The following is a 25,424-nucleotide window of genomic DNA, read 5'->3' as shown; positions in this document are numbered from 1 at the left end:
TTTGTAATAAGGATAATTTTCCTTTTTTGTTATACTTGCTTGTAACCTTTTGTGACCATCGCCTTGGCAAACAATTTGTTAATTGTTAACTACACGAAGCAATTCTTTAATGGTTGATGTGATAATAGCTTTGTTTGTAGATCTGATTCCGAATCAGCTTGGGGACCGATAGTTTACACAGTTTCAAAATTGACGCTCGCGCTTAGAGCAGTTCTGAAGTTTTAGTAATAGTTCTCTGTTATCAATTCCGTCGATTAATTATATCGGTTTAGCAGTTTTCGGCTATATTTTAAAGGACTAAAAGTTAGGTTAGATTGTTCAACGTTTGCGGTAACTGTGAATAGGTTCGTAATTAATAATTTGTAGCCCACGATGTTTTGAATTTTTTACTCCGTTTTTTGGCCGATCCAATATTACCGAATTTTCTTGCGTGTTCTTCGAATGCAATAAAAACAGTACTTGAATAGTATTAGAATATTCGATAACTGTATTTATGGGCAAAAGACTAGTTATAGAGAAAAACAATAACCTAAGCGATATTGTTATAATATTTATGCCACCCAGGTAGCTTTACGGAATTGAAATACGAGGGACACATTTTTCAGGAGCTTATAACATATTTACAATAACTTGTCACATAAGTTTGATTAGGTGGGCCAAAAAGTTCATAGTTTGGCGCTATTAGTATTAAATTCATATCATTTTGAATCCAAAGGAATTTCGTGTGTTGATAAAGTATTGCTTTTTAATAAAAACTACTATGGAATCCAATGCTTCAGCTTCAGCGAGATAGCTGAGACCCTAAAAATATTAAAGGAACGTGCGGGACATATTGTGTACGAATATTTGGGTATGCGATAGTTATATTCAAAGTGGATGCTGCGGAAGCTCACAAATTGATTGATAATTGTGAACAATCTTTGGAGCTGTTCTATTGCAATTTTCACGTCGATATATGACAAATGAGGAAACGTATCTTTATCATTTCATACCGGAATTTCAATCGTGATAAACCTCCAAAGCATTGAAAGATGCAAAAGTCAGTTGGTAATATTATGGCATCATTATTTCGGGATGCGCATGGTATAATATTGATCGACTATTAGGGAAAAACCATAAATTGTGATTATTAAGTAGCGTTATTGGAGCGTTTCAATGATAAAGTCGGGAAATGATGGACTCATTTGAAGAAGAAGGAAGTGCTATTTCATCAAAACAATGCACCTTGACACAAAACAATGAAAACTATGGTAAAATTGCATGACTTCAAATAGCTTCCGCAGTTTCATGTTGTCAGACGTCAAGAGGATGATCACTGAACAGAAAATAAAAATTTTGCGCCGATGGAGAAGTTAGCCACGGAACTAAATCCTATTTTGAAGCTAAAGACAAATCGTACTATAGAAATGATATCGAAAAATTGTATTACTACTAGAATCGTTGCATCGAGGCCGTCCAACTAAATTGGTTAATAAAATCAAATTTTGAAAAAAGAAAGATTTTTTTCTTTGCTAACCCATGAACTTTTTAGTTTACATAAAGAAAACTATTTTTTTTAGTAAAAAAATAATTTAAAGGAAAATTATATATTATTATTTGCGTCCCATAGAATGATTTGTAAGTGGTTTTTTGCGACGGCCATAAGAATACGAATGATGTTGAACGTCTGGATTCATCAGTTACTATAACTATTCTAGAAATGGTTGATAATATCGAAGCACTTCTAGTTAGCAATCGTCGAATGAAAGTACATGAGATAGCTAATAAAGTAAATATTTCAACCGCACGGATATGCACTATTGTGCATGAAACATTACTTATAAAAAGCTGACTGAAAGATGGATGCCGCGAATGCGTAATGAAGATCAAGCTAATTCTTCGTAATAACGTCCACTCGATTTTGATACAAAACTTAATAACGAAACCATTTTCACTTCTAAGCGACTTCCTGTGAGTACATAAGTAAGGACAATTCCTTGAAATGGGAGTTACATATTGCCGCCATCTAAAAAATTAAGTTTCTCCTGTTTTGCGCTGAGATCAGTTTCCAAAGAACTAAACTTATCCACCTCCTTAACAGTTTGTTATGCCCTTATTGAGTCGCATCTCCGATATGCCCTTCCTTTCTGGGGACGCGTGGTGCGACTCAATTTGAGCGAATCTTCAAACTACAAAAGAGAACTGTTAGATATTTACTCAGACCAAACAGCGGGGTCACTTCAAGGAGTTCTTTAAAAGATTATAAATTCTGACTCTTCCTTCCTTATTCATCTTTGAAACCGTTTACCTACTTCGTAAGGACGCTTCTCTAATTTCAGGAAGGTCGTTGCACGGCTATCCACTTAGGAACACGCGGAGCACGATCTTTACCCACCTACTACACGTTTAGAATTAGTTAAGGGTTCAATATTTTACAACGCAAAAAAAGTGTACAATCATTTGCCAATTGAAATCAAATTGATATCATCTTTTCCCGCATTCCGCAATAATATTTAATTCCGGGCATGCTGCATACTGGTTTAATTTTTGCTGTGAACTTATATACTAACTAGCTTTTATCGGCGGCTTCGCTCGCATTGAAGCCATTAAAGAAGGATATACATATAATTGAAAGCAAGAGTTATACTTTCTTATTTTACCTAAAAATTGCTTTGACTCATCTGTATTACTTAACAATTAAGTTTTTAAAGGCTCTTCTGGTTCACCAAGTAATGGAGGTGAAACTTCACCATTGAAACACCACATTGCAATAGTTTCATCTTTCCATTTGAAAGCATCGCAATAGACAAATAATTAATAGCATGTAACTACAGAAATGACACCTAACCTCAAAAATGCAATAGTCCTATACTGCATATATAATGACTGAAAAAAATAACAATAAATAAATAAAAATTCCAAACAGCTGGAACTATAGTCAATTGGATTGGATATTGACGTGACCGTTGGTAATACAGTGGAATGGTATTCCTGTACTCAGGGTTGGAACTTCATTATTGGAAAGCTAGATTTTGAGATTTTTGACAAAAAATTGTCTTATATTACGTGAAAAATATATTTTTTTTCATAAAAAGTATCCTATGTTATTTCTAATACCTTCAAGAATAAGTATAGGTACAAAGTTTTATGATGATCGGTTAAATAGTTTTCTCGTGAAAGCCTAAAAAACTAATTTACATATACATTTATGATTTTACGAGTAGTAATAGGTATCTATTACTATTAATATTACCTATAATGTTGTTGCTCATTGCATTTTTCTTCTGTATAATGAAATTTTATTTTATTTGTATAGTTATTTAGTTATTTTTATGTTTGTTTTTTAGTTTTTACAAGCTTTTATCTACAAATTGTAACAATTTTTTGACAATGAAGCATTTCTATCTCTCTGATTATTTAACCCAGTAGACCCCTTCCATAATTTAGCTAACGCTACTCACTGTCATATCTATCCAAACTTTTGATAAGGTTTACCGTTTCCTTCTACTTAGCATCTTTCAGTCGACATAAAATAATCCCTTTTCCAGCATAAATGATCGTCTCAAAATTTAGAAAATCGAAAAATTGGAGTATCGGGCCGTCATCAAGTACCTGTATTTAAAAGGGTTAAGAGGTAAGCAGATATACGAAGATATTATTAATACCCTTGGTGATCAATGTCCTTCGTATGCGACCGTGAAAAATTGGACTGCAAGCTTCAAAAGTAAATTTTCCATTGAAGATGATGACCGATCGGGAAGGCCAGTTTCTCTGTCAGTCCAGTTAATCCGAAAAAACAGTCCATTTGCTTAGAAGTGCTTGATACGTCAACAACTTGTTGGATTTTGCTCATCTCGAAAAACCCATACAGTCGATTGTTCTTTAGTTTCGGGTTCATCCATGATTCATCGCTTGTCACGATCTTATAGACGTCTTTTGAAGCACCGTGTTTGAATTTTTTCAGCATTCCTAGGCACCAATCGACACAAGATTTTTTGAGCGATTGTAAAATTATGTTTTTGGATGGTCTTTACAAAATTTATCCTGCAGCGAAGTACGACCACGATTGAATTCGGAAAAGCAGCGAAACACGGTGGCTCTAGATGGTGCTTCATCACCAAAATCGAAGCGATTTGATCGGCACATTGCTGTTGGTTTAATCCAAGTCGAAAGTCATAGAAAATCATCGCATGATCAAAATTAATCTTTCAAGTATCAGTAAACAACTCAAATAGAACTCGTACGACAACACGTATAGCAATACTCGGTACTTGGTAATAACACAGTATTCGTTGAACTCAAACAAAAAAAAATTAGAGATTAAAAAGCGGAAATGGATGTAAAACATTTTGAAAAAAGGTTTTCGGACATCCGAACCAGGATTTATTATTGTTTTGGAGAACGCTCCATACACCGGACGGCATGTAGAACACTTAGTTAGCAATTACCCTATAAAGAGAAGTACAGATTGCAGATTTATATATATATATATATATATATATTTATATATATATATATATATATATATATATATATATATACAGTGCTTTTCAGATAAAAGTATCCACCTTTAATAACTTTTGTAATACTGGTATTTAGAAAAAATCCAAAAACACGTCAATTTATGTTGGAAGGGGCAAGCATTATGGCTTATTTAAACTTACTGGAAAAGCCACCCCCTCAGCCCTAGCAGCATCCCCTTTATTTTTTTAAATTACTTTTCATATTTTTTATGTAAAATTTGGATACTCCTCTTTGAGCTGATTTCAAAAATGTATAATACTTGTAGGTTAAAGTGGTTAGTTTATGAGATAAACAATTTTTCTTTTAAGAGCACAAATTTTACTTATTATTTACTTTTTAACTGTACTATTTATTCTACTTAAAAAATCCAAACAACAGAAAACTCTACTTTTTATTAAAGTTTGACATTGTCAACTAGAATTTGTAGTCACTATTGATAGTGTAATTTGATACATTATTTATTTTGTTTCTCTGAAATGGTTTACTCTTTGCAAGAAAGAATTGAAACATTCCCCGCTCGTTGGATAGGTAGAAGGGGGCAGATGATGGAGTGGCCACCTAGGTCATCGGATTTAACACCCCTAGACTTCTTTTTATGGGGGTATTTAAAAACAAAAGTTTATGCTACCCAACCAGAATCTCTGGATGATTTACGAGAGAGGATAGAAAATGAATGTCGACAATTAAATCCAGCCGTATTAAGCAATGTCAGAGAGGCATTTCAAAATAGATTATACCATTGTATGGAAGTGAATGGTACTCATTTTGAACACTTATTGTAACTTCATAATAAATAGCACAGTTAAAAAGATTAAAGAGTTTGAACTGTTGTACAACCCATTTTAGTACAGGCAAATAAGGTGAAAGTAAATAATAAGTAAAATTTGTGCTCTTAAAAGAAAAATTGTTTATCTCATAAACTAACCACTTTAACCTACAAGTATTATACATTTTTGAAATCAGCTCCAAATTTTACATAAAAAATATGAAAAGTAATTTAAAAAAATAAAGGGGATGCTGCTAGGGGTAAGGGGGTGGCTTTTCCAGTAAGTTTAAATAAGCCATAATGCTTGCCCCTTCCAACATAAATTGACGTGTTTTTGGATTTTTTCTAAATACCAGTATTACAAAAGTTATTAAATATGGATACTTTTATCTGAAAAGCACTGTATATATATATATATATATATATATATATATATGCAATATTTATTGTAAAATATGTTATAGATGAAATCACGCGAAGGAAGTGTACTTTTGAATGCGTTCATCATTAAAAATATTAAATTTTATAATTACAATGTCAGACATATTCACATCTGTGTTGTCGTATCTCAAAACTTAAGTAGCAACCCTCGTAGAATAATACTATACTAAGACATATTTATTGATGCGATACTAAAATAGTATTTACACTGTTAAGCTGATCGACAAGTTAATATCTATCAAACACAAATTGAATGTTTGAAACAAAACACGGCTTTGTTACAAATCATTCTAGCAGTTACCTGTTCTTTAAATTCGTCGCCACGCTAATAATAATTAGTATAGTTTTCTTATACATTTTTAAACTAATTTATTCAAATACAATAAAACAATTCATTTAACGATGCATTCACGTTGTTTTCAACTAATTGTGCATCTCAATTAATGTTTTTAATATTTGGAAATCGTAAGATTTTGAATAAAAAATTTCGGTTTTGTTCACTCTTCGTTATTGTTCTCCAATAACAAAAATAGTGGTCGGATGGGACCATATCTGTAGAATATATAGAATATGCAACTTATGTAGAACTTCATCATAACTGTGGTTGTTTTTCGGCCGTGTTTTTTGCAGTATGCGTTCTTGGATTATTGTGATGTAGAATTTCCCCTTACTGATTAATCAAAGTGGGCTTTTTTTCATCCAAAGCTCGCTCAATAATTTCCTATTTCGCACTATGAATATCACTTTTAATGGTTTAGTTACTTGGTAAAAATTTATGATTAAGAATTCTTTAAAAATTTCACGAAACACACAATATCACCTTCGTATACTAGTCAGAATTTCGCGTGGGTTGTGGCGCTTCTTTTTTGTTTAACCATTATGGCCGTCCTCTCATAATAAAATGAAGCACCTTTTTTCATCTTTTTTAAAAATCTGCTCTGAAAACGGTAATTTTGACGGAATCAGAGCAAATTACAGATTTCCATTGTTTTGTACCTATATTACCTAGTGTGTTGGTTTTTTCTAAAACGTGTTACCAGGTATATTGAAAAGGATTCAGTTAATTTCATGCTATAAGAACATTAAGAGGATTATAAAATATAGGTGACTTGGAATTCCCAACAGAATGTAACTTGGAATTCCCTAGGTTAGGTATTGGTGAGTCAAGGGTCGGAGGATTATTCTTTTATTGAGGATGTTATTCCGGGAAACGGTCAAAGGATGAAAATTGTCGTAAATGGATGTGTAGCTGTTTTAAATATTGTTAAATGCGAGGGCACATATGAGGTCACTATTCTAGTATATTTATGCCATAGTGGTTTGAAACGAACGTGTTTTTTTCTCGTGCCGAAAACCGTGTGTTACGAAAAACAGCAGCAACGTATTAAAATCAAATTTATCGTTAAATTGAAAACAACTCCGACTGAGTGCTATAAATTGTTGCAAGAGGCCTATGGGGACGATTCTTTGTTCCGTGCGCTTGTTTTCGAGTGGTGTAAGCGCTTTAGTGAGAGCCGAGAGAGCACTGAAGATTACCAGCGCCCAGGTCGCCCTGTGACTGTTTCAACTCCGGGATCAGTGACCAAAATCAACCAAATTGTGCGTGCAGATGGTCGACTAATGCATCCGGATGTTTGCTGAAGATGTAAACGTTGATAAAGAAATGGTTAGAAATCTCGTTATTTAATAGCCAGACCTCGTAGCATGGTCACCACATAATTTCATTATAACATTCTAAGCTGGCACTAATGCTAAGTCTATTTGTAAATTTTGCTTCCATAATGTTCACATCTAATAGAAAGAAGTTTACTTTAAAATACTACTATCGAAACACAAAATATAGGTCACATAACTTCCAAAAATATATGTGGATCTGTTTATACTGCCAATAACATCGGAAAATAATTTATGGGATATAACCAATGTGGTTACATTATTTTCTAGGCGATGGATATAGTGTCCACTCCAATTTTTCTACTAACAAATTGCAATAGCAAATCGTAACTATAAGCAGTTAAATCTTCAAATAATATTAATATTAATCCAATCATAATTTATGTGTTAAGAGCTAAAAGTAATAAATTATTATTTGAGAATAAGTTATCGAAACGGAGCACGATAATTACTCGAAAGTAAAGATACATAAATATTTTTATACAATCACTCAATTGAACGAAACTAGTTTCAAATTAATAACTTCATTGTAATTATTAAAGTAAATATAAAGTAGGAGTTAAAATGTGTTTGTACTGTATGTAATCATTGCTACGTCATTATATAATGCAATTTTGAATCATTCACTATAAAACTTTAGGCAACTATGATACTTTTCTAACCTCTGTATCTTTTTAGAGTGCGCTATGCTGAAGCTACGATAAACGATAAGAGCAGTGATGAGAGCAGCTACAAAACTGCGCAAAATTCGCTTTTGTGATATTCCATTTTTAGTGAAGCTACGACAATAGCAAATGGAGAAATTGACATAGTAGACCAATTCTATACAAAGAACAAACCTATTGTGGTGATAGAGGCTCTAACAAATATTTAACTGACTAAACTATCGATATCGAGGCAGAATGTATATTGTGATTAAGTTACCTTGTACACTGCGACTCAATCTATTTTTTGTTTTGACACTGGGGATACTAAGTGTATTTTCAGCTGATCTTCTACTCTTTCTAGAAACTCTAGAATGTGAGATGGTTCCAGCTGCCAAAGATCTTCTATTACATTACCTCCAAGGTGTAATGCTCTGGAGCTTCGAGCCTCTTGCACTTGCACAGAAAAAGTAAATAAAGGTTTTCTCTACGTAACAAAACTGCACGTTGCACTCTCTGTTAAACATAGCGGCTTAAGGTGTCCATTGAAACGACAATGCCACGACTAGACTTCTGTTAGTATTCGTAGATTCTTCTTACCTAGGTTAATACATTCAACAGACTTTCACCAGCTATTGTTTGCCTGTCTCAACCCTTGTAGATTGTTCCAGGTACTGGTTTTGTCCTATATAGTTTCTTCTCTAGTCATTTCTGTATAATCCTGTAGCTAATTCTACATCAGTTATATGAAGGATTAATATACACCTACTTTAGCAAGTCTCTCAAGTATTCCATTCTCCTCCACTCCAGTTTGCCCGAAATATACTGGATATTAACTTTATTATTTTTACCTAGCGCATTTAACTTATCCACACATTCCCAAATCAACTTGAATCTTATGACATTGAACCTCAGAGCGCTAATAGCTGCTTGGCTATCGGACAAGATGATCGTGGCAGTATACTTTGAATAGCCAATAGAATTTTATTGTATGTTATTTATGACAGTGAAAATTCGAGGTGTTGAAACAGGAATGGTAACTATAAAACGATATACTTTGTCATGTTTTTCAAGTAATTTTCACCATTTCGTCATGTCTACAGACACAAGTATTTTCAATAATGAGCATATGAAATTTACCTTGCTTAATAAGTGAGTTTTGTTTTGAACTCCCAACAAAAGCTTTGTTGCAATGTTTTCTAAAAAATGCTATTTAAACTGACCGAAGTCCATACTATTTTTTGTAGTTAATGTCGTTTCTAACATCGAGTTTTTCTATAAATTTAATAATTTACTGTATTATATAGAAAAAAAAATATAATACCACAAAATTTTAAATATAATATACAAATGAAATAATATAAAAATATTATAGAAGAATACAATAAAAAATATTTTGTTTGACAGTAATTGTATATTTGGATCAAGCTTCGTAACACACAGCTTTAATTGATCCTCTAAATGTGCATCTGTAATTTGCGTTCTTAAATTTGTTTTTATTTTTGACATGAGAGAAAATGTTGTCTCGCAACAGTAGGTACTTCCGAAGCAGGAAAGTAAACGGCGAGCATGTTCTCGAAGGATATTCAACAGCATTTTTCCAGATATCTAAGCGATCCTTTTTAACGTTAAAAAGGGATTTGATGATACTATCTTCCCCTAAATCACTTAACTCCATTTGTAGTTCTGTAGGAGCCTCGGATATATCTATTAAATGTGGTTCAAATGCCAGTTTCATAGCAGGAGTGTGCTCGTCAAAATCAGAAAATCTATTAGCAACTTGGGGGCGCTGAAAACTGTTTGAAAAATCAACATTGAGTGTCCAAGTCTGGTCTGTGGACCAGAGCCTCCCTCATGTGTGCTAGGATCCGTTTCAGACAAATATTCTGACGTCATGTTACAATATGACTGTCTTTGGTGGGATTTTGTCGCGCAATTGTCATGGAGTTGATGTACAATAGTTGTTGGAAACGAACTTTACCATTTTGTACTAGGTGGCAAAGGGCCGCACAAGAACCTAGCGGAGGCCGCATGCGTCCTCGAGGCCGCAGGTTCCCCACCTATGGACTAGAGTGATGACAATTTTAGTGTTGTAAAAATTCAAAGTTAACGCTTTTGCGATACTTTTGATTTAAGGATATTTTTTAAATTTTAAGCAACTTTTAATACTATCAGTGTAAATATTCATATTTTGATTGTGTTACATATACTCACTGGTTGCTACGCGCCTTAATCAAATTTAAACACGCTATAGGAATAATGTCAACTAAGTAAACGGCAACTTTTCGTTACCAGTAATAACCAAAAAGCTTTCGTCATCAGGTGATTGTAGAAAAATATATTTCACCACTGTATAATTAAAATTAGAAGTTCTTGAAGCTGTATCAATTCCGGGCACTCGAAGTGCAAAGCGAATAGTTCAAACAATTAAAGTACAACTTGAATTTGTATCTAATTAAACCTTAAAGAGGAATTTAACCTGGACAATAGATCTTTAGATAAATATTCCATTATAGTTTGTGGTTATTTTGGATTTGTTGTCTAAAAGCACAATTAAATTTTGGAAAAAGAAGATTCACAGGTCATTTATAGTTATATTATAGAGAACTTTGGGTGAATGAATAGTTTTTTTGTTCATTTTTAGTTAATTAAAACTATAGGAATATTCCAAAATATCTGTTGTCATATCTTTGGGGTAAAGGTCTCACCAATAAGGCCGCAACGAACGCTCCATTACCAAATAAAATTGTTAGTTCATGAGTGGCGTGCGTTTGTTTACAATGTCTTTTTTGTTTATCACATTTTGTTGATGTAAAAAATTACTATAGCAGTGAAAGTATTCCGAATCACCAAGACTCAACAAAGGACATCAAAATTGGAGCAAAGTTAAGAAAATTATGATTTTTTTCTTGACAAAGTGCAGGCGCCTTTATCAAACCTTGGATGCATTACTTGACAAAACACCAAGCTGTACAACGTCTATACAGTCCCGAGATAGCTCCATAGGGCTTCTGGTTGTTTTCCTCAATAAAAAAGCAGATCAGAGGACACTGCGTCGATGAAAAACAGACGGTTCAGATTAGTATGATAAATGAATTGAGGATAATCCCGAAAACTGATTTCCAGGAAAACTTTGAGAAGTTGAAACACTGCAGGAAACTCGTTATTCAATGAAATAGGATGTAATTCACCGGAAGCTACAGAATGACTCAATGCAGAGGTTTTAACATAAAATATATTGTATATTGTATATATATTGTATAGACCACACTGTTGTATTGAAGAAACCATGGCCAAAGTACCGTTACTCAGTAAAATCTCATGAATTCATTCTTGGAATCGAATCCATTTCTCTGTTTAAATTTATGTAATCTGAATTTTGTTACAACTATCATAAAAATGATACTATTTACAATGACATGAAAGGCTTAAATCAGTCAACTTTTTCTAGATTACATGGATATTCTCAATAGATAAGAACAATATAATTTCAGTAATACTTGCTTGAATTCCTCGATTCTTGTAGGTTCATATTTCGTATAATTCATATTATTAAGAACTATTCGAAAAAAGTAAGGGAAAGTTGTTTTTTCAAAAAATTCACACTTTTTGAATCAACGAGTAAAGTACCTGATATCAAAACCGGCAATTAACATGTTATTTCTTTTCTTTTAGAGCAAAGGTAAAGCGCACCTCTAACAGACATTTCTTTTTATTTAGAAGGTAAGAACGATATTATTTAAAATTTTCATGAAAATTAGTTCTTTCCTAAAAAATTCACAAATAAAATCCTCGATTATCTGAACTGTAATAAAAGGATTTACTACGATTGAAGTATCAATGTTCTATTTGCTTAAATGAGGTTATATTCAAATGTATAGGATCACAATTTGTACCTCTCTGTAAACTTTATTTCTTTGTATATCAAGAAAATGAACGAAACTGTTCATATTTTTTAGTCATATTTCAATGTCACTATTTGTCACGTGTTCAAGAAGAACAATTTATCACTTTTACAGATACACTATAAAAAATAATTGGCGTGAATAAAAACGTCGATCGGTATTAATAAGATATTCCCATAGAGTATGGAATTGGACATAAATTCTGAGATTTTAGTAATTCTTGGGAGACCTCAACATATTCAGCTTTTCCATTTTCCTGGAATACTTGAGACACATATCGATCCCTGGAAAATTTAATATCATTTCTCCGAAAACTCGTTGTTTTAAATCTACACAATAAAGGTAGTTTTGTGTTTTGGTACGAGGGTTACTACTTAAGTTTAGAAATATAGCAAAACTGATGTGAATATGTCAAATCTGACAATGCTATAATAAAGTTTGACATTTTTCATATTCTATGTCTTTTTCCACGTGTATTAAATCAACAGCAATGTGCCGATCAACTCGCTTCGACTATTGGTAATGAAGCACCATCTCGAGCCACTGCGTTTCGCTGGTTTTCCAAATTCAGTCGTGGTCGCACTTCGCTACAAGATGATTTACGTGGAAATCGTCAAAATTCGGTTACGGTTCTAGAAAACATTGATGCTGTGCGTAAACTGATCGTCATGTGACATACCATGAGATTGAAGCATACTTGAGATTTAGTTCCAATCGTATACATTCAATATCGCATATTTGGTTCTCAAAAATATTAGTTGGCTTTGGATACTGCATAATTTGACAATTATTCAAAAAAGCTAATTCCGATTGAAGTAAAGATGCTGAAAAAATTCAATCGCGGCTTATGCATATGAATCCGAAACTAAACAAAAATCGACTGTATGGGTCGTCCTAATCCAACCAAAGTTTTTCGCGTAAGAAGCAAATGGACCCCTGCTTTTTTAGAATACCTGGACATTTCGCACCGTTCCATTAGAGCAACGTAAAAATTCTGAATGGCACATTAGCATTTAATTGCCAGGAATGTTCGAAAAAATCAGGGAAACCAATTGCAGAAGACAAATTATTCTTCACCACGATAATGCGAGCTTTCACACTTTACCTTCAGTGTTTGAAGATGATAATTTGGTTATCGAAGACAGTGTAATTGTGAGTGTTGGTGTAGTAGTGGTGTAAACAGTGTATTCAGTAGAAACGTTTTTGAACAGTCTAAACATCGAATTGATGGATTATTCGCCGTACTGTCCTTGTTTGGCACCCTTCTTATTCTCGCAGATCAAAAATAAAATGCGAGGCGTCTTTCTATAGTTGAAGAAGTGGTTGATACGTTAAAACCTCAGGTTTTGGAAGTATCTAAATCGGAATAGAAAAAATGCTTCGACAATATGTTCCAACGCATACATAAGAGTATTGATCTTAATGAAAAATATTTTGAAAAAAAATAAAGGCATATCCAAGTATAAATATATGTTTTTATTTGTCTATCTCAAAACTTAAGTAGCAACCCTCTTGATTGCATGCTTCACCCTGATATCACTTGATAATATTCGATGTTTGTAACCTGATAAATTTCTGCTAGATTTGTCTTCCGTAAATGTCATGAATCCAGTGTAGTCACAGACAGAGGAATACAATATACACTAGACTATAATAAAAAATATAAAAGGTGGGGAGTTCCCTCCTTCTGTTCTTAGAAAAGTAGTATTGTCATATCTATAAAATCATGAAAATCAAAACGTAAGCAATTGATTTAAAGCTGAGACAAATTATTTATACATTTAATATTCTTGATAAGTACTTTTCTGTTCATTTTCAACGTAAATGTAATCAATGTAATGTAAATCAAAGTTGTAGCTTAAGGCAACGGTATATGGGTTGCTCTTTGCCTTTTCATTTAACTCTCATTCTTCTTGTACCATATCCATTATCGGATGTAGGCCATCTCTCACTTGTACCTATGTTGCGCTCCACATTTCCCACAGATAGAGAGACTATCTAGATCACTATACATACTGTCGATGTTTGCTTACCGAGAGAATTCAGGCCGAATTTTACATTTTAAATGTTGCCCGATTCGGGTTTGAACTCGAGGACTGACTTGAAGAGTTTGTTAAAACCTGTTAGTTTGGACAGTTCTTGGAACGGTTATGGGAAGCGTTCAACTGACATTTTCTACGCTATTTCCGGCTATGCACTGTTCTTGAAACCGTACTTGTTATCAACTAAGTATTGAAAATACAGTCCCGGGATTGCGCACAATCTTCAACTTACCAAAGACGGTTTTCTGTTGGGTTAGAACGAACCTTATAGCATCGTCCTACTACACTCACTCATCGATAAGGAAATATCCGAATGATCTGGCATTCTCGGACGTAACATCGTTGGTATCGGTAGGTGCGTATACTGCTTTCATGGTATAATCAGTTCGATATTTTTGAAAACATTTCCTGATGCTGATATTCTTGTTCGGAGAAGTGCTTTTTTGTTCTCATTATTCCTTTGGAAATATCTTATATTGATTTGAACAAAATGCAGATTAAGAGACCTTGCTTCGTCCTACTTAATAGTATGTTATTCAACTAGCATAGAAAGTAACTATTATTTACGGAGATGAAATACCAAATGTAGGCGAGCAAACCATTAATGCGACTGTAATACTATATTTTATCCACGACTGATACATGAATTTTCCTAGAATTTCTAATAATATGAAAATATTGACGATCTTTAAATTAGGTTATATCACTTATTAGTATTAATCGTTGATGTGTTTATTCTAGAAAAAAAACAGGTAAGAGTATGATAAGCCACCCCACAACGATCATTGTTCGGTAGATCTCATCAAATGCTTCATTTTTATCGAAAAATCTAGCCTAACCTTACAATAATGACTAAATTTTCATATTACTTATTGATTTTTCGTGAAAATAATGCATTTGCATACTTCTGCGCATGCGTAATTCATTATGATTTTTCACACAGATAGATCTTCATGAGGTCTATCGAATAAAGTTATCCATAGTTCGATATCTGTTAGCCTTCTTGAAATAATGGCCACTTCTGGTATCTCCGGAAGTAAATGTCGTAATATCAATACTATATAGAGTTTCATAAGGATCGTTGTGCCAAAAAGCATTTGCTTTGTTAGATTGCAAAATTTCATGATTTTAGCTCTGAGGAGACGCGTGCAAATGTGTTTCCTGTATGAAATAAGGGTTTTTTATTAGGAATTGTGGAAACGAAATATATATCCGTTTTTATATATTGAAGTAACACAGCAATTTTAGCATTTAAACTTGGCTTGGACATCTAGAAGTTATGTATGTATTAAAATTTATAACTTACAGGTAATGGGAGTTTCAAAATTGGAAGTTTGAGTGTCTGATGTTAATCAAACAATAAAATTATGTTCCTAAACTTTAGAGATAACGGAACACCAACCAAATACCTTTTATTTTATGGAACCCCATATTACATTGTTTTCAAGAAATGTTATTCTCAACTTGAGTTTTATTGTGAAGAATGAAATTATTTTAGTGTTTTATAAATATTTGTTTTATTTTTGGGCATTATATTCGATAGATATGTGTTTTTTGCAGGTTTTAAGACTGTTTCACATCGATACGTTATGACGAATGGGAGCGATTTTAAGATAGCCTTTTTAGCTATTTGCACTCCTAACACAAACTGAAAACTTATTTAAAAATACTGAGTCAAATGTGTGTTTTGATTTGGATGAACTTTCAAGATCTGTGAATATGCTTAATAAACCAGGGTGCTCTACACCGGTAGTTGACTTTTTATAAAGTTAATTTATCACTTGTCAAAATATAGTTGATGATTTTCTCTGCAAAAGTATAGTTATTTAATTGACCTTTTCAAAAATTTCGGCACGATAAGCTAATTTTATGAGCCATTGTTCAAATGCAAAAATTAAAACTATTAGCGAATAGGGACTTGATATTATTTTCTATGGATCCTCTAGTTTCCGAAGAGCCCAGTTTGGGAATTCATGATCTAGAGAGATTAGGTTGAGTTTAGGGTTCTTAAATATCTTCATATGACGGTTTAATTGTATTAAATATTCAATAAATTGATCGTCAAATTGATTATTAGTATATTTTGGCATAAATATTAGCCTAGATATATAAAAACTAAATTTCTTCAATTACTTATTTCTTAGACCTTTTATATATGTTTGACTTTCTAAATCGTTTTGATCTTTAATCTCTTCTATTTTAAAATTAGTTTTTTTATGTATAATTTTTGAAAGACAGATAAAAATTTGACGTTTCGACCTTTTTCAAAAATTATAAAAAAAAATTGTGTGTGTCAGCTCCGACGCACGACTGGAGTTCGATAGTCTAACCACACGCAAAAAGAGTTTATTTAACTTAAAAAAAATGGATACTGTATAAAAGGGTAAATTTGTTAATTAATGAAAATAATATACATATATAAATATATATTTATTCAATTTATTCATTTCATATACATTTATTACAACTAATCGATGAAATATTTTACATTAAACTTTTTACAATAGTCAATTTCAGATGTGCATAAATATATCATTAGGAATGTTGATAAATTATGTAATTATTATTATCAGACTATTATCATTTTTTTAAATATTAATTAAATCAACATTGTCTGCATTATTAATTACAGTGACAAGTGGTTTATGGTAACCAAAATAAGACACATAGACGTTCGTAGATACGTGGTTCACGAATCTTGAAAATACCGCATCAATGTTTGTACCATATCTCGTTGTCCCCATTGCTCTATCAGAAACAATATCTAAATTCAGTTCAGATTTTCAAAATTTTATTAATGTCAATCCATCATCTTTGTTAAAATCGACATTAAAATCGCCACTCAGTACGAGCGGCGTACATATAATACATGAATTATAAAGTACCTTGCAACCACGTGTTTGTTAGATGTTCCGGCAATATCATCTACACCTCTTTCTGCCATAGTTATTTGAAAATACTTTCAGTTCACTTTAGCGAAACACAGTGATAAAAATTAAAACTTCACAATAACAATATTAATTATTGATATTTATTATAAAAATAGCAATATAAGTATAACATATAGGTATAGTCGCTTTGCAGTATACCCTATGCACGTGTCCATATACCCTACACTCACAACCAAATTAGAAAGTTGCGCATCATAGGGTGCGCACCAAAAACGTAACGAGGACATTTATCGATAGATTTTACTCCTCACATTTTTCTCATACCGGGCCCCTTATATATGCAAATCGATTCTTAAGGAGTAAACTCCAAAAACTAATTTTATAACAAAAGAGACCTAAAGTTAAGTAATTTAGAAACATAAAACCTAAATTCTAACAAAAACTATCCGCATAATATAAATTATATACTCCGATGTTTTGACTTACGTACTGAAGTTGTGATATGTAGTGTATAACTAACCATTTTACTCTTGTGGATAATATTTATAATTCTACATTAGGAAGCACGTATATAATAAATGCTTCAGAGTACAGTTACAGACTAAATTTTATATTCATACAATAATATAGTATCATTCAATTATCAGTAAATTGCTTTTATATTGAAATGATTCTATGTTTTCGATTAAGCGTTTGTGTGTAATTAATTTTCTACGACAAATCTCAACATTGGCCAATCTTGATTGAAAATCTAAATATAGGAGCTCCTCACTACTTCTCAAGTACAAAATTAATTTTCAGTCTTAAGACTCCCAGAACAGGAAGAGTTAAATGCCTTTTTAATTGGATTCTGGGCAGCAAACATTTAATATTTGTAATCGGTATATTGGAAAACTGCTTGAAACTTTGTAATTGCGGAAATTCAAATACTGCAAGTCGGCCCCACTTTTTTATTAGTCATTTGTCAGAAAATTTAACTCTTGACAAAAATTGGGGCGTTGCGGAAGAGTGGAATCCGACATATCAAAATTTTTATTATTCATACTTTATACACAAGAGAAAATACGAGGGTTGTCTGAAAATTTTCCTATCTCAATCTGTATATTTCGTCACTTATCTAAGTTAAAAAATATATTTGCGCATGCGCTGAGAGTTTCTCACTTAAAATTAAGCAATATGAGCTAAAAGATACAGACATATGAGATAGAAGATACATGTGAGTTCCCGCCCCAACATTGTGCTATCAAAATATTCATTCTGAACACCCTGCTCGCCCAACCACTATACCAACACCCACAATTCCACTATCTGAAGCGCGTTTCAATAAGCAGATTATCGTCTTCAGAGACGGAAAGTGAGTCAAACGGTGTGTGATGGCATCGAGGTTACAAAATCTGGGGGTAATATATATTTAAAAAAATTAGTTGAAACGAATGCTATTTACAAAGTACGATATTCAAAATTTATTAGTGACAAAACGATATTCACATGATTTTATGAACACAAAAAATTAAAAACTGAACCAAAAAAAAACGAATTATAATATAGTATTTTCTTAATTCTTCTCAGTCACTACTTTTTCCACTGATACTTTTTTGGCTACGTGAAGCATTTATCTTTTTTAAAATTAGAAAAGTGATGAAAAGTTCCGCAAACCCACGCTGCAGTGGTTTCTGGACTTCACAATACAAAAAATTGACAACAGAACCAAAAAAACTGATTATAATATAGTATTTTCTTAATTATTCTCAGTCACTACTTTTTCCACTGATACTTTTTTGGCTACGTGAAGCATCTATCTTGTTTATAATTAGACAAGTGATGAAAAGCTCGGCAAATCTACACTGCAGTCCTCTCGAGAGAGGTGTTAGAAGGAGGGATAATCAGTACACAGGAGACAACAGTTTTTAGCCTATCCAAATTCGCTTCATGAAAATCTGACCCCCCGGAAAAACAAGCCATTTAGATTTAGTATCAAAGTGTGAATTATCCTGTGTTACATTTTTACTGCTTAACATTCAAACGCGGGACGTATCTCGGGTACAAACAAGGGGGGACACGGGACTATCCCGGGAAATTCAGGTTAGGTGGTCCACGGGGGGTGTCATAGTTGTAGCGAAAACAGTTTGTTAATTAACGAATGGTTGGCTGTATTTAATACCCCCCTCTAGAAGTGATTTCAATGTAATTTTAATGATATTTAGAAATCGCAATAAACTGCAGCAGCAGTCAACGTTTTTCTTGATCTGCAGTTTCTTGCGCTGTTGATACTTTGTGTTGCTTGATATTGTTTCTAATATAGTTAATTTATTGTATTTCCATTGATATGATGCAATACAATGTGCAATGCAATCCAAGACGAAATATTTCTTGACAGAAAGCAAACACAGATGCAGTTCAGCTGATTGTTTCATGCAAAATTTTGCACTTGCAACATCATCGGTTTGGTACCATTTGTATTGCGTGGAAGCTGCAATTCTAGGAAGAAATCTAGTTACTTTTAACTTAACAACCAACGTATCTATCAGGCTCCAAAACCAAGGCAGCCGCTGATATAATTATTGACAGTGATCCACTGACCACTTCTTCACTACGTTTGTTTTGAACCGTTCACAAAATATTGAATCAATGAATCACTCGTTGAACGAAACGACAATTACAACAATGGATACACACAAATTCTCCATGGAAACTTACAAAATTCAAACGAATCATCAATAGCCATAAGAGTGTGACAACTGTTCTTTAAAACCAAAAAGGTGTGTTGCTTGTGGAATGCTTATACAACCTGGAACAACAATTACTGCAGATTTATATTTTTGTAACGCTTATGGAAGGAAGAGGCATGTTAACGTCTGAAATTATTCTTATCCCCTACAATCAGCATCTTCACAATTTTCAATTTTTATGAAGTCCCATAAAAAGAAAACAAATTTTGTTAAGTCGAGAGATAAGTTGGGCTCCTCTGCTTATTGATCTGTTTATGAAGATGGTATTAAAGTGATTTCGTATAGGAAAAATATTTACCTGACATATTTAATGGCTATTACGGATTGACACGACATGCGAATGCTCTGTAATAGTTAACAGTACTTTCATTTCGTTTTCTTTAGTTAAGGTTGTTTGTGTTCTCCTATTTTCCTTCACCAGCGTGTTATTGAAATAATCCATTAGTTTTACAATTGCTCTTTTTGGAAGACTTGCGGTCTGGAAATCTTTAACGATAAACTTTACATGCAAGCAAACAGTTTTTGTAGTACCCAAATCCTCACTATTTCTTAAATAGAAAACTTTACTTATTTATTGTAAGTATTGCTTATGTGAACGACTAACATTTATGTCATATTTTGTAAACGCTTACTCACAAAATGTTATAGCACAATATTAATTACAGTTTGCACTAAATATTACAAAATTGGAGTTTGCGTAACCGAAGAAACAAAATGAAAGGTCAGAGTTTCCATAGACAAAAGAGAAATTTGTCAACATTTAACAAAATAAAGAGATATCTCATCATATTACGAAATTTCTTTAGATGGAATAATTTTTTTTCTGCAACGTACAGTAAGATACAGAGCGTTTATTTATCATATGTTTGATTTTGAAAGGAGTTATACAATACCCCGTATAGTTTCAGAAAATTCCAAAATATGGACCCCAAAGACATTATTATTTACCTCAATAACATTTTGTGATTGGTTTGTCATACGATTGGTACACCCTGTATATTAGAGTGAGGTACAACTTGAACTTATGTGAATAACAATTGTTTTTTGTTGTTGTTCCCCTTGCTAATTCTATTGTTGTTATTTATGGTAATAAGGGTACAATCTAGTTTGTGATTTTAAATCGTTGCATATAAAAATCATTAAGTTGAACGCCACCATGTTCAAAAAAATAATGGCTGGGGGCCTCTTAGAAAAAATTTATGGAAAATGCTCTTTTTCCACTGTGTTTATAAGAGAGAGAAATGCTTTATTATCGAAAAATTGTTACAATTTGTAGACAAATGCTTGGGAAAACGAAAAAATAACTAATAACGATAAAATAAATATAATAAAACTTCAATATACAGAATAAAACCACAATGAGTAACTAAATTTTGGGTAATAGTAATAGATCATAATTAGTATATAAGTCCATAGCAAAAATTAACAGTATGCAGCATATCCGGAATTAAATATTATTATTAGAATAGAAGTAGTTTACAGCGTAGAAGGAACTTTCCAGTAAATATGCTCTCGAATTATTGCGGAATGCGGAAAAGATGATATCGATTTGATTTCAAATGGCAAGTGATTCTGTATTTTTTTGTATTTTGCATATCGAGGCTAAAACTATTTGACTAGAGCGATACAAAACCAGACGTAATTGAAGATATCCTGAACAACTTCAAAGAAAAAAAGAACTTGCTTGTTACAAAATTTTCATAACTGATGAAACTAAAACAAACAGATAAGCCCAATGTATGAAATATCATATCAATACTCTACCTCATGCTCGCATAAAAAGTTGTTATGATACCACTTCAGTTGAAATGAAAAGTTTTTTTGTAATATTGTGGATGAGAATTATACAATTACCTGAAGTCAGAAATTACTGGTCAACCAATGCTTATACATACAAATAAAAAAACTCTTATTTTATCAATAAATACTGGTAGAAGATACCATTTCTGTTTCCCAGATCTCTATGTACCAGAAGAAGAATTTTGTATCGACGAGACACTTAGTGATATTTATATTGCGGCAAAGACAAAACTGGTGATATAAATATTTCCGCTGCCACCAGGACAATCTTGGAGTTGTCAGAAAATTCACTTGACAAAAGACTATGTACACAGATAATTTTTATAGTAGTGTATCTTTAGCTCACGAACTTCAAAAGAGGAAAACTCATTTAGTGGAAACTTTATGTTCAAACAGAAAAAATAATACCCCCCGATTTTGTGAAAGGAAAGTTGGAGAAGTATCAGTCGATCAATCAAACGAGTAAACAAAGCAATACAGGTTATACTATTTTGAAATGGAAAGACAAAGAAGATGTTTTGGTGATTTCAACAAAACATGACAATTTAATGGTTTCTGTAATTATAAGATTATAATAAAAGCATCATTTGAAATCATATTGTTTACATCAGATGGTAACAAAGAAAAAAGGTCCGTCAGTAAGTTTAAAGAGTTAGTTGTAACTCAGCTCTTAGATGAAAGTGTGACAAGACCTAATCCTAATCAAATTAGCGTCAAAATTTTATTCTTTAAAATGTTTTTTTATTACCCATAAATTTGAATTAATTAAGTAAATATGGGTCATTATAATTTTCATTTGTAAATGAACTTAAAAAAATATTGTATCATTATTTTATTATTCCCAAAAATAATTCTCTGGCACAAACCAAATTATGTACCAACGAACAGCCAGCCTAAAGTAAAAGTAGTCCAGTGTATCCGTTTGGATACAAGTGGCCCAAATGATCAAAGTAAATTGTATCCAAAAAGATACAAATAGCGCTTAACGTGTTAACGAAAGCAGTATTTTGTTTAGCCACTTTTAAATACTTTTAATTTAGGTGGATGAAATCAACATCTGCTCATCCAACTTATTATAATATGAACCATTTTATGTGTTACTAAAACACTTCGTTTAGGCTTATTTGGTACGGGTTATCCTCAACTCTAATTTTCTCTAGTTATGATTTTTAGTATGAATTTATATTTACCTGTTTCACAGGCTTGTTTTCAACGAAGGCAAGTACTAAGAAGAAATGAAAATTCGCTATCTGTATGTTCAATGATAATCTTTTCTTGTATGTTTCTTAAAGCTTAATCCAACGTCTTCACACAAACCTTTCTCATTTGCGTGAAAAAAATGAATAAAATCTTATCAGTATACTGAATTGGGCTTTTCGTATCAAATTGTTTTCATTGTTCTCAAATACTTCAATCTCAAATGCCGGATTGAATAACGCTTCACTAACATCAACCGTTTTCAGTTTTTTCCAGCAAAAACTCAATCCACGTATTTCTTGACGTAAATACTCGCTTTCTCCTTGATAGTCATATTCATATTAGAATTCACCGTGAACCTGCTTCTAGGTAGATATTATTTTTTCAGAGACGTGAAATTTTAATATTGTTTCCTAAAGTGCATATATCATCTAGTGTAACCTTTTTTTTGTACGTCTCTTTTTAGAAAATTGTAAACGTTTTTCCCTTGGCAATGCGAACTACAAAACTCCTGAAATGGCTTATACCCATTTGTAAACCTTAAACAAAAGTAATTTTATTTTTCATTCGATAAGAAAAACTTGTATTTAGTACCATATCCACTCAGGAAAATTAACATTTTATACTTTTAAATTACTAAAATATATAAACGATGTGCACGTATCTTTTAGTTCAGTTAATTTTATTCTAAGGAAGCGTATAAAAATAATAATTACATTTTTATGAATGTCTGCCTGCACAAACTACGGATATTCGTAATAAGTGCTTCCATTGAGTAAATACTATTACTATAGTTACTATATCGAATCTGGGAGATGCAACGAAAGAAAAAACGAATAATAATTTACTGTTATGGATCCAACACGAAAAATGGTCTCATGTTAGATCTTCTTCGGTTATACCTCTGACTCTCTAAATGATTCCAACAATAAATGAAGACTACTGACCACTGACTTATTCCATGGATACCTGGTTTAGTGGCCTCCACGGAGAAGTGAATTACTATCTGAATCAGACGTTCTCTGGACACAGATGCTTTAGAAAATACTAACACAGATTCAAAAATGAGGATTCCCCGAATTGTCCAACCTGCGCTGGAACCAAAGAAAACGCGGTGCACGTATTGCTCTTCCCTCACTTCAGCATGCTTCGTCACAACTGAGAAGCTGCACTAGGAAAAGAAATAATGCTTAGAAATATATTGCAGCTATGCTGTTGACGAAGACTGTCTGGACATCGACGAACATGTCCACCACTGAGTTGTTAACTCCACATACTCCTCTACACACCGCGTCTTTTTAATTAGGTATTCACATTGTGGAATTGATTGATTTATGCGCGTAATTTGGAGCCTTGTCATAATGCTTAATATCAAGAGTGACCAGATTTTCATCAGAATGTTATTACGTCAGCTCATATATTCCGGCGAGAAATTGCACGCATAAAATGGAAAAGCAATTAGTTCAAGAATTGTGAAAGTACGAATTTTTGTATAATGTTCATAATAAGGATTATCGTGATCGAGATAAATGACAAGCGGCTTGGGAGGAAATAGGTGGAAAAATAATATTATTGAATTTAAAAACGTATATAAATATATTATTCTTCAATTAGACACCGGACGCTTTTTTATGTATTAAAATTTTCTTGAAAACAAATTCCAGCGTTCAACACACGTTTCACAAGATACATATATGTGTCCGGCATATATGATGTGTCGCATTATGACGTGACATGTTAACACGACACGTGTTAAATATGAGTCTGTATTTTACTATTTACTTTTTACTATAGCGTTGTGTTTAGCTGCTCCGATCCACCTATATGTCATATACAACGACTAATATTTATAATGAGAAAATTTTGTTTAATATATTATATAAACTATGATGAAATGGTTTGAACTTTTACTTGTTTTTTTATGCTAAATTGATATTTCATTTTGTGCATAATAGTTATCACTAACTGGACGAAATAAATTAAAAAAATATGCAAATTTGCCATAATCATAGTGCTTCATTAAAGAAAACATTGGGATGTAAATACGAGGGTGATGTTATATATTATGACATACAAGACAAGGAAAATAATTTTCTTTATGTTTAAAGTTTAACTTAAAAACTTGAAGCCATTAATTTTTTATGTTGGTCTCAAAAACTGTTTATTATGCAATGCATTAAACTGCGAATATTGACTAACCAAAGAACAACATTTTGTGGTATACTAGTTTGCAGTAACTGTACGTTGATGTTCCATCTTCTTTCCACCAATTCTGTACTAAGAAATAAAACTGCGTAAAAAACTTTCTTATAAGTCTTTTGCCATTATTGGTGTGGTGAATCCACACTTTGCTCTCCTGACGGGTAGGAATATCATAAGATGTGTTTTATCACCTATTAGATACTATTTCAGAAAGAGTCCGATTTCTACCATTCAATATTTCTGAGGTTACAATTTTTTTCACGTGAAGATGATCATGTAAAAATGAATTTACTGTTGCGGATCCAACACCAAGAGTGGCTTCATGTTAGATCTTCTCTCAATGTTTCCAAGTGAAGACCATGAACTACCGACTTATTCCATGGATACCCGGATTAGATGCCTCCACGGAGAGGTAAATTACTTACTGAATTAGAAGCTCTCTGGATACAGATGCTTTAGAAAATACCAACACAGATTCAAACATGAGGATTCCCCGAAGTGCGCTGGAACCAACGAAAGTGTAGAACACGTATTCTTCATATTTCGCCACTGAGTTGTTGATGAAACTCCGTTCTGAAAAGAACAAAAGGAAGAAGGAGCAACATCGAGAGGTAGGAAGCAACTGACGGA

At 32.6% G+C, this 25,424-nt stretch overlaps 1 protein-coding gene across 1 annotated transcript in view; it reads left to right on the top strand.

Moving 5' to 3' along the window:
- LOC130448715 (protein yippee-like 2) overlaps window positions 1-25,424 on the top strand; it is a 249,952-nt gene that overhangs the window by 93,172 nt on the left and 131,356 nt on the right. The window contains exon 3 of the mRNA XM_056786196.1: window positions 11,704-11,751. The gene's annotated coding sequence lies outside the window, so the exon portion shown is untranslated. The remainder of the gene's footprint in view (window positions 1-11,703; window positions 11,752-25,424) is intronic.

The sequence above is a fragment of the Diorhabda sublineata genome, chromosome 9 (genome assembly GCF_026230105.1).
Source record: "Diorhabda sublineata isolate icDioSubl1.1 chromosome 9, icDioSubl1.1, whole genome shotgun sequence".
NCBI lineage: Eukaryota > Metazoa > Arthropoda > Insecta > Coleoptera > Chrysomelidae > Diorhabda > Diorhabda sublineata.
The sequence above is the reverse complement of the archived record's forward strand: the minus strand, read 5'-3'. Positions and strand labels throughout refer to the sequence as shown.